At 52.6% G+C, this 8,750-nt stretch overlaps 1 protein-coding gene and 1 non-coding gene across 3 annotated transcripts in view; one reads left to right on the top strand and one right to left on the bottom strand.

The window, feature by feature from the left end:
- The window catches only part of Rab11fip4 (RAB11 family interacting protein 4), an 85,062-nt gene that overhangs the window by 17,971 nt on the left and 58,341 nt on the right, over nucleotides 1–8,750 (top strand). The window lies entirely within an intron of this gene.
- On the bottom strand, nucleotides 2,365–2,470 carry LOC129686603 (U6 spliceosomal RNA). Its single transcript, XR_008721657.1, has one exon. It is a non-coding gene; the product is annotated as a U6 spliceosomal RNA (small nuclear RNA).

Here is an 8,750-nt window from a genome sequence, read left to right on the forward strand (position 1 = left end):
TCTTTCTTTCTTTCTTTCTTTCTTTCTTTCTTTCTTTCTTTCTTTCTCTCCTCCCTCCCTCTGATCTGTGTGTCTACCTCAGTTTCTGCCCTGATGCCCCTCCCCACCCTGACGCGCGCGCACGCACACACACACACACACACACAGTATAAACCCTCATCCTGGAACTTGCTCTGTAGTGGAGACTGAAGAGCCACATCCTTGCTAGTCTCTTCCTGGCACAAATTTACAAATTCATGTTGTCACTCCCCTCCACCCTTCTCCTCTTTTTCTGATTTATTTTTTACTTTTTATTTTTCTCCCTTCTTCTTTTGAGATGAAGTCTCACTGCAGCATAAGCGAGGCTTGAGCTCATAGCAGCCCTCCTACCTCAGCCTCCTAAGGCTGGGATCACAGGCCTGAGCTGCAGGGCCTGGCTCAAGCCTGCTTTATGGACCAAGATGTCTGACCTGCTTTCCCCCAACATGGGACAGCAGGGAGTTGCTCCTGGTGTCTGCTGTTTCTCTGTTGCCTTTAACTCATGTCGGCCAGGCATGGTGGCGCACACCTTTGATCCCAGCCCTCAAAAAGCAGAGGCAGGTGGATCTCTGAGTGAGTGCTAGGCCAGCCTTTCTCTACAGAGAGAGTTCCAGGACAGCCAGAGCTACATAGGGATGCCCTATCTCAAAACAACAAAACAAAACAGAATAAAGATAATGATCCTATGTGAATGTAGCATATTTGGGGGTGTGTTTTGATCCTTTCAGTCCCTGCCTAAGTCTCTCTCTTAGCACCTTCATGCACACAGACACCTCCATGTCTACCTGATCTGGGTCTCCTGATGCTGCAGGGAGGGAATCTGAGTCTGCCCTGCTCTGAGGCTCCACAGCGGCTGCCTTGCTAGCCCAGTCCTGTCTCTGTAGTAGCAGGCTTCCGCCCGGAGCACTCTTCCTGGAGGAGTTGTTGGGTTTAGGTTTAGTTGGTTGGGGGATTGTTGTTGTTGTTGTGGGTTTTCTTGTTTTGCCTTGTTTTGTTTAGGGTTACGTATTCTGATTTTATGTGTGTGGGCATTTCATTTGGATGTATGTCACTGTGCCTTGTGTGTGCAGTGTCCGAGGAGGACAGGAGAGGGCATCAGATCCCCTGGAACCAAAGTTAGGAATGGCTGTGACGCACCATGTGGGTGGGTGCTGGGAACTGAACCCTGGTCCCTACAAGAGCAGCAAATGCTCTTAGCTGCGCTCCAGCTCCCAGAAGAAGAAAGGTTCTTTTTGTTCTGTTTTTGTTTTTTGAGACAGGGCTTCTCTGTGTACCCTGGCTGTGTACCACCTGCCCCTGCCTCCAAATGCATGATTAAAGTCATGCACCACCACCACCACAAATTTTCTTTTTTTTTGGGGGGGGGTGGTGGTGGTTCAAAACAGGGTTTCTCTGTGCAGCTTTGGCTGTCCTGAACTCACTTTTGTAGACCAGGGTGGCCTTGAACTCAGAGATCTGCCTGCCTCTGCCTTTCTGAGTGTTGAGATCACAGGCATGCACCACCACGCCTAGCTCAGAAGGAAGTTTTAAATCTAAGCTGAAGTGCTCTGAGATGGGTGGCAGGTTGGGGCCATGTTGCCAGTGGTGGGCTGATGGCTGGTGCTGCCCTCCCCCACCTGCATGGCCCCTGTCCTGAGTAGAGGCTGGAGCTCAGCTCCAGGTGACACGGGACAAGATAGAGCCTCTTCCTTTAGAGTTTTCCTCTCTATCCTGACATCCTGCTCCAAGCTTGGTTGTGTCTGCTCCGTGTCCCATTCTCGTCACTCTCCATGAAACACCCTGCGCAGGTATGTGAGTAGGGAGCCTTGCTGAGCCCCTGAGAACTGCGGCGAGAGCCCGTTTACAATCTGTACTCTTTGCTCAGCACATTCTTTTTTGGATTTTGCACCAGGTCTCTCCTCGTGGGGTGAGATCTTTGTCAGATGATGAGAATCACTGCAGCTAACACACTCCCCATGAGAGGCCTATGAATCCACGCACTGTCTATCTGTGTGACTGTGGCCCTCCTTTTCCTCTGGGCGTTATTTTTATCTTGGTTGGTCCCACTCTGAATGTGTCTTTTATTATAAACAATTTTATAGATGTCGGGGGAGGGGATGCACAATGAATTCTAACTAAGGAAGGAGAGACAGTATTGGACACATCCCTTCCTCAGGGAAGGGGCTGTTGCCGTAGGGATGAGACTGGACCTGAACATCATCTGCCAGCATTACCAGGGGCAGCTGGATTTTGGGTTTACTTTTGTTTTTGAAGCTAGGTCCCATGTGAGCCAGGCAGGCTTTGAACTCACTATGTCAACAAGAATGGGTCTTTTAAAATTTTTTTTGTAAGGCACACACTTTTACCAAAAATACAGGACACTTAGTGAATTCATGTATCATCCTTGCACAAGGCCATGCTGATCTGCTCTGTATTGTTCCAATTTTAGTGTGCGTGCTATTGAAGTGAGCACCCAAGGATGGTCTTAAACTGGTCCTCTTCCCCTCCCACTCCTGAATGCTAGGATTGTAGGCACGTAGCAGAGCGCCACACTTGTTAGACGAGCACTCCACCAGCTGAGCGACGTTCCCAGCCGGCAGCAGCTTTTAGGGAGTGCAGGTGGCCCTCGGTGGGGCAGGCGGCAGGGTCGTAGAACACTGTGTCCCTGAGACTGCCTTCTTCGGCCGTGAGGGTGGGCTTGACCTGCTCAAGAAGAGTTTCAGGGAAGAGCGAGAGTTGGAAGGTTGGAAGCGTGGAACATTCTGCCCTGACACGAGCTTGCATCCTCTACAGAGGCGGGACCAGCCTCGCTGGAGCTCTGTCCTGCCCAGCTACTCCATGTTTGTGGACTGAAAGGAGAGTATTGCTAGAGAATGGGGCTGGCTTATCCCTAAACTCCGGGACCAGGAGAGTCCCTATCCTGTCGTAGGGCCTCACCCTGCATCCTCCCCAGTTGCCATGGCCTGGCTTCCTGCAGTCATCTCTGTGGGTCCCTCTCCCTTGACCACTGCCTCCCATTTCCCTGTGAAAAGTTGACAGCGGTTACCCCATACCTGCCCCCTCCCAGGAGCCCCAGATGGATTGTTCAGGGTTGTACCCCTGGAAGAAGCCGGCCAGGGGCCAAATGTCCATTTGCTGGCCTGAGCTCACTAGGTAACCACACATTCTTCGCTGTTGCTCTCTCCTCCCTCCTTGCCCAGTCTCCTGTCCCTCTCTATCCTCTTTCTGCGGTTTCCATCTCAGCACAGGGCACCTTCCCTTTGAAGCCAGGTCTCCACAAGAGGCAGGCACTGGGCTGGGCAGGCTGCTGGAGTGTTTTCAGTGCAGGCCCGGTGCCCACACTTCCCAGGGCTGGCCTCTGACTGCCAGCGTCCTTTCTGCTTAGACGATAGCCAGTTGTACCCACTGCACTGTGGACAACAATTAAGGCACTGAAGGAAGGCCTGAGATTTAGTGTGCAGAGCCTGGGTTGCCACTCACACCTGCCTGAACCCTGGACTCCAGCTGGCCAGAACCTTTCCACTCGTCCTGCGGCTTCTCCGCATCCAGCCTGGGAGGAAGGTCCAGCTTGGCTATGAAGGACTTGCAGAGCTTGTCCTGGCTCCTCATCAGGAGTATGCTGTTACTAGGAGACAACCGGAGCATCACAGCAGCCCCCAGGGTAAGCGACAAGGAAGAAGAGTGTTCTCCCAAGCCTGCTTTGCTGGCCCCACCTGGACATAGAGGTCCTGACCTGAGGACCTTTGTCTGGCTGTGGAGCAGGGAATTTTGAAGACAATGTAAATAAGAAACACCCCAGAAAGGGCCTCCTCTACAGGGGGCCTGGAGATGACCTGTGCTTCTTGCTCTCGGAACTTCATTATGCCTGTGTGTGTGTCTCTGTGTGTGTGTATGCATATGGAGGTCGGAAGACAAGCTATGGGAGTTTTCTCCTCCCACTGTGTGGGTCCTGGGATCAAACTCAGGTCTTGGTGCCAACTCTAATCTGCTGAGCCATTGTGCCTCTGGACTTTGAATGACCCCAGCCATCTCACTGGCTCTTGGGACCACTTTCAGGCCCAGGATCTTTGCTATAGAAATGCAAACCCAACTGGCTCAGGGTGTGATGTGCAATGCATTTGGGGCTTAGCTGCCACTTCCTCCCCTGGAGGAAACAAAACTTGTGATAACAGTGTGGGTTTGGTTGACAGCTGTTCCTCAGAGAGGGAAAGGCTAGTTCCCACACTCCCCATCAGTCACGTGTGTCTATTCCCTCCATTTATCCCTTCCCTAGAGCCCCTGGGCTACACAACTGTGAGGAAGAACTAGTCTTCCTGCAGACCGTGGGAATGCCACCCCAGGAGTTAACGCAGGGTTAGCCCATGCAGCTGGACATGGCAGCCCCAGGCCCAGCTTTCTTCTGTGATCTTTTGTCTGGCTGTTGTGACCTTCTGTCTCTAATCTGCCCCCTCTAGTCTGGCCTAACGCCTTCTGTGTGTCAGGGCCCCAGTCCTTCCCGTCAAGTCCTTCTCCCTCAGCTCACTACGAACATCCTCTGCAAACACAGGGACCCTGAGAGGAGAATCCTGCCCATGACATGGGTGGACGGTGTGGTGCTGGGCAACCCGAGTAGCCTCTCTGAAGCCAGTACCCTTATTTGAAAAAAAAAAATAGTGATAAAATGCCCATCAGATTAGAATTGTTTTTGTTGCTATTCATCGCTGGATTCGGAGCTTCAGGAGGTCAGGGCTATCTCCAGTTCATCTCTGTCCCTACCTCCTGCCTGCTGCTTTGTGTCCCTGGCAACAGGTCCTCCTACCTGCAGAGGAGGTCCTCCTTCTGCCTCTGCTGGATTCGCTGGGGGCAGCCTCTGCCCCAGCAGGCTTTACTAGCCCTCTGACCTAACCAGAAGCAGCTCTCCCCTGTATCAGGATAGCCCTGTCTCATATGATGGGCTGGGCCTTAGGGCCCTAAATGTGCCACAGGGATACTTGGGCCTTTGCCATGCCTTCCTGTGATCCCTAGAGCTGGGAGAAGAGGGGCAGATGCATTCAAGTCAGCGACTCCTGCTTTCTGGCCACTCTCACCTTCAAGGTACACCTTCCCAAAGGAAGAAAAGGCAGGTGCCCCAGTGCCCACCTGGACAGGATGAGTGGCTCCTCAGGCCCTGCCCAGTAGCTAAAGCCTGACTGGGGCTGGGGAAGGGCACTTCAAGTTCATTGGTAAGGTACCCATTGGAAAAACAAACAAACATCTGGGCTGGGTGTGGTAGTACAGGTAATCCCAGCACTGAGGCAGGAGGTGAGTGTTCTAGGCCAGCCCAGGTTAGGAAGCAGGAACTTGTCTCAAAGCAACAGCAGGGACACTTGGACCTTTGCCATGCCTTCCTGAAAATAACAGTCATTCTTTGGACCAGATGGAGAAGGAGCACTGAAGGCCCATGAATGACACCTCAGCTTGTGAAACATAACATTTCAAGTTCTTAGGACAGGCTGTAGAGAGCAACCAACCAACCAACCATGTCTCTCGATCAATCCTGGGGGAGGGGCAGGTTTCCCTACCTGCCTGCCCTTCCCAATAAGGAAGATCTTGAGGGAGCCAGGCAACATCCCTCCAGCCTCAGCTTGTCTGTGAAATGGGTGCCGTCTTGCTGTACCCCTGGACCTGCTGGAATGGTTTTAGGAGGTACAGGTAGAGCCTTTCAGTGTTAGCTAGGGAGTGGCTGTAAGCATTCATACTTCAGTTCTATTTCCTGTTGTCCATCTCCCCTTTCTCCTGTGACTAGCTACAGGCAGTGGCTTTTTCCCTAGGACTGTGCATGCGTGTGTGTGTGCATGCATATGTGTGTGTGTGTTTTATTATGACAGGAATTAGCCAGTGGGTTTTGGCAAACAGCACTGTGTTGCGGCTCCCAACTGCTGAGCCCGAAAGCTCCCTCCCCACCGCTGGCTTTAACAGCCTCCCCACCAAGTTCTTGGTCCTCACTCCCCACAGCCGCACCCCAGAGGTACAAGGGAGGCAGTAAAACCCCTCCCCAGCCTGGCATGGTCTCTGACCCAGACACCATCCACCGTCTATACCTCCAGCACCCCATGGACCCTTCAGGAAGTCCCTAAAACCCATAGCTGAAAAGCACCAGGCCAGGCGAAGCAGGCTACTTCCGGGCACTTGGCTGCACTGGGTACTCTGGGAATCCTCAAGGCGATAGACTGGTTTCCTCAGGACAGCACCCCTCTGAGCTTGACCAACCAAGCCTGTTTGGGTTGTCAAAAGGAACAGGGAGAATGTTTGCGCTCAGGCTTGACCAGGGAGGCCATTCTTCTCCCCTGGGGTTCCATGGGACATTTGAGACATTCACAGGTCTTGCCGCCCCTCCTGTGGCTTGCATCTATGTATAGACCACCCAATCTGGGTGTGTACAAATTCCTATATTCTGACGTCCAGGCAATTTATCCATATGCCCAGGCTGCTGGGCACTCCAGTAGGTCACACACTGGGTTCACCTGGGGAGCCTTAAAACCTCCAGATTTAATTGGTCTGCAGTTTCACCAGACATTGGGAATTTGCCAAGCTGCCCAGGTGGTTTTAAGGTGCAGCCAGCTATATGGATGGGTGCACACCAGTCAGGGTCAGGAGGACCCATTTGAATTTGAAATCTTGGAACAGGCCCAGTAAGGCCAGAGGAAAACAGGGCCCCAGCACTGGCTGGTTGCAAGGCCCAAGCCAGGCAAATCTACTCCAGTTCTAGCTGGGGTCATAACTCGCCCCACACCATGGCCTGAAAGGTTCTTTTCCCAGAGCTTCAGTTTGTGTGGGCATCATGTGGGAGGTGGGTCACGTGTGCCACCGTGTATATGTCAAGTATGGGTACAGAGATCAAACCCAGGTCTCCAGGTTTACAGTGCAAACACCTCCTCCTCCTGAGTCATCTTGTTGGCCCCTCAGCCTTAGCTTTGGACCTCAAACAAAAGCCTTGGTTGAGCCTGATCATGAAACCAGCTCTGCTCTTTGCCCACTGCTAGCTCAGGATTCCAATAAACCATTCCCAGAACTGTAAAGCTCAAGCCGTCAAGGAGGGCAAGCCATCAGGGCTTGGTCCTGTTATAGAGCAAGACCCCAGAGTTCTAGGCAAGGAGCCTAGAACCTTAGCCCTGCCCCTTGTCAGCTCTACTGCCTTATCTTGCCCCCGAACCCCCCAGTCTCAGTAAACCTGCTTACGTACTGGGTACAGTGGTCCACGGCTGTTTGCAGAGAAATGAAAGTGACATCCCAGCACGTGCTGGTCACTTGGTTGGAATCATTGGAGTTGTTGGGGGGCAGGAGACCCCAAAGAGGTTCTGTGCTGGCTGGAGCTCAACAGTCCCTCAGGCCCTGTGTGGCGGAGCTGCCTGCACTCACCCTCTGCTAGTTCACTTGTTTCTCCTTGCCAGGTCCCCAGCCTGACCTCCATCCCTGTGGCTTCATATATGCAAATGTGGTAGGAGGAGCCCTGTGTCCTGAGGTGCCAGTGTAGGGGACCAGCTAACCTTGCCAGCCACAGCTGGCGGCAGCCTGTCACGGCGTGGGCCCACTCCGAAAGGGCTCTGCTGCTTTCGGGGCTATTTTCCCTTTATTCATCCCTCTGGAAGCTTGTAATCAAAGGGCAGTGTCCATACTGCAGCTTGCTACAGGGAGCCAGGCCCTGGGAGGAAGTCAGTGGCTGGCTAACACTTTCATGTCCTAGTGGGGAAACTGAGGTTGTAGAGGACCCATGATGCTTTCAAGGTTGGTCCCTTGTACTCTGCTCAACAGCTGTAGTGAAGACAACATCAAGATCAGCGCCCACTGACCTTACACCTTGGCTGAGTGCAGATCGCTGGCCACATTCACTGCCCCCCATTCCTGGGGAGGCCTGAGAATCAGAATCCTAATAAGCTCTCCTGACCAACCACCGGTCCAGAATCACCGCTGTGGACACTGTCCCAGTCCCAGCCTCAGATTCACTTTCTCCAGTCCTGCAGTAAACTCACCTCTCAGGCCTCCCAGCCCTGGCCAGTGTGTTTCCACCCTCAAAGGCACTCACCAGCACACCTGATGGCCCCCGGGGGAGGAGAGCACCGAAAAGGTCCCACATCACAGTTAGACACCTGGTTCACAGTTCACATCTCTGTCTGCTGCCTCTCGTTCTGTGACTTCTCGCCTGCAGGATGAGGGTGAGAACTCTGTCCTAACAGCTCCCCCTGTTCTGTTAGGACAGAGCTCATGCTGGTACTGCACACAGAAAGCATTGTTGCGAACGTTAGCTTTGTCAGGACAGACCTTAGCAGCTGGGACGCGGCTCAGTCGGCGGAAAGCTTCCTCAGCATCTATGAATCTCCGAGCTGGGCTCCCCAGCATGACATAGACGGGGCCTGGTGCAGTCTCAGCACTAGAGAGGGAGAGGAGGCAGGAGGGTAAGAAGGCCAAGGCTAACCTGAGCTACATTAGATTCCAACTTTAAAATTTTAATTAAAAAATTATTATTTTATATGTATGGGTATTTTGCCTGAATGTGTGTGAATGTGCACCACGTGTATGCCTGGTGCCTGTAGAGGCCAGAGGAGGGCATGAGGTTCCCCCGGAACTGCGTTAAAGCCTTTAGTGAGCTACCATGTGGGTTCTGGGAACCAAACACAGGGCCTCTTGCAAGAACAGGTGCTCTTAATCTGCTGAGTCATCTCTCCCAAGCCCTAAAATGATAAATTAAAAAGATAGATAGATAGATAGATAGATAGATAGATAGATAGATAGATAGA

Source organism: Psammomys obesus, unplaced genomic scaffold (assembly GCF_907164565.1).
Source record: "Psammomys obesus unplaced genomic scaffold, mPsaObe1.curated_primary_1811, whole genome shotgun sequence".
NCBI lineage: Eukaryota > Metazoa > Chordata > Mammalia > Rodentia > Muridae > Psammomys > Psammomys obesus.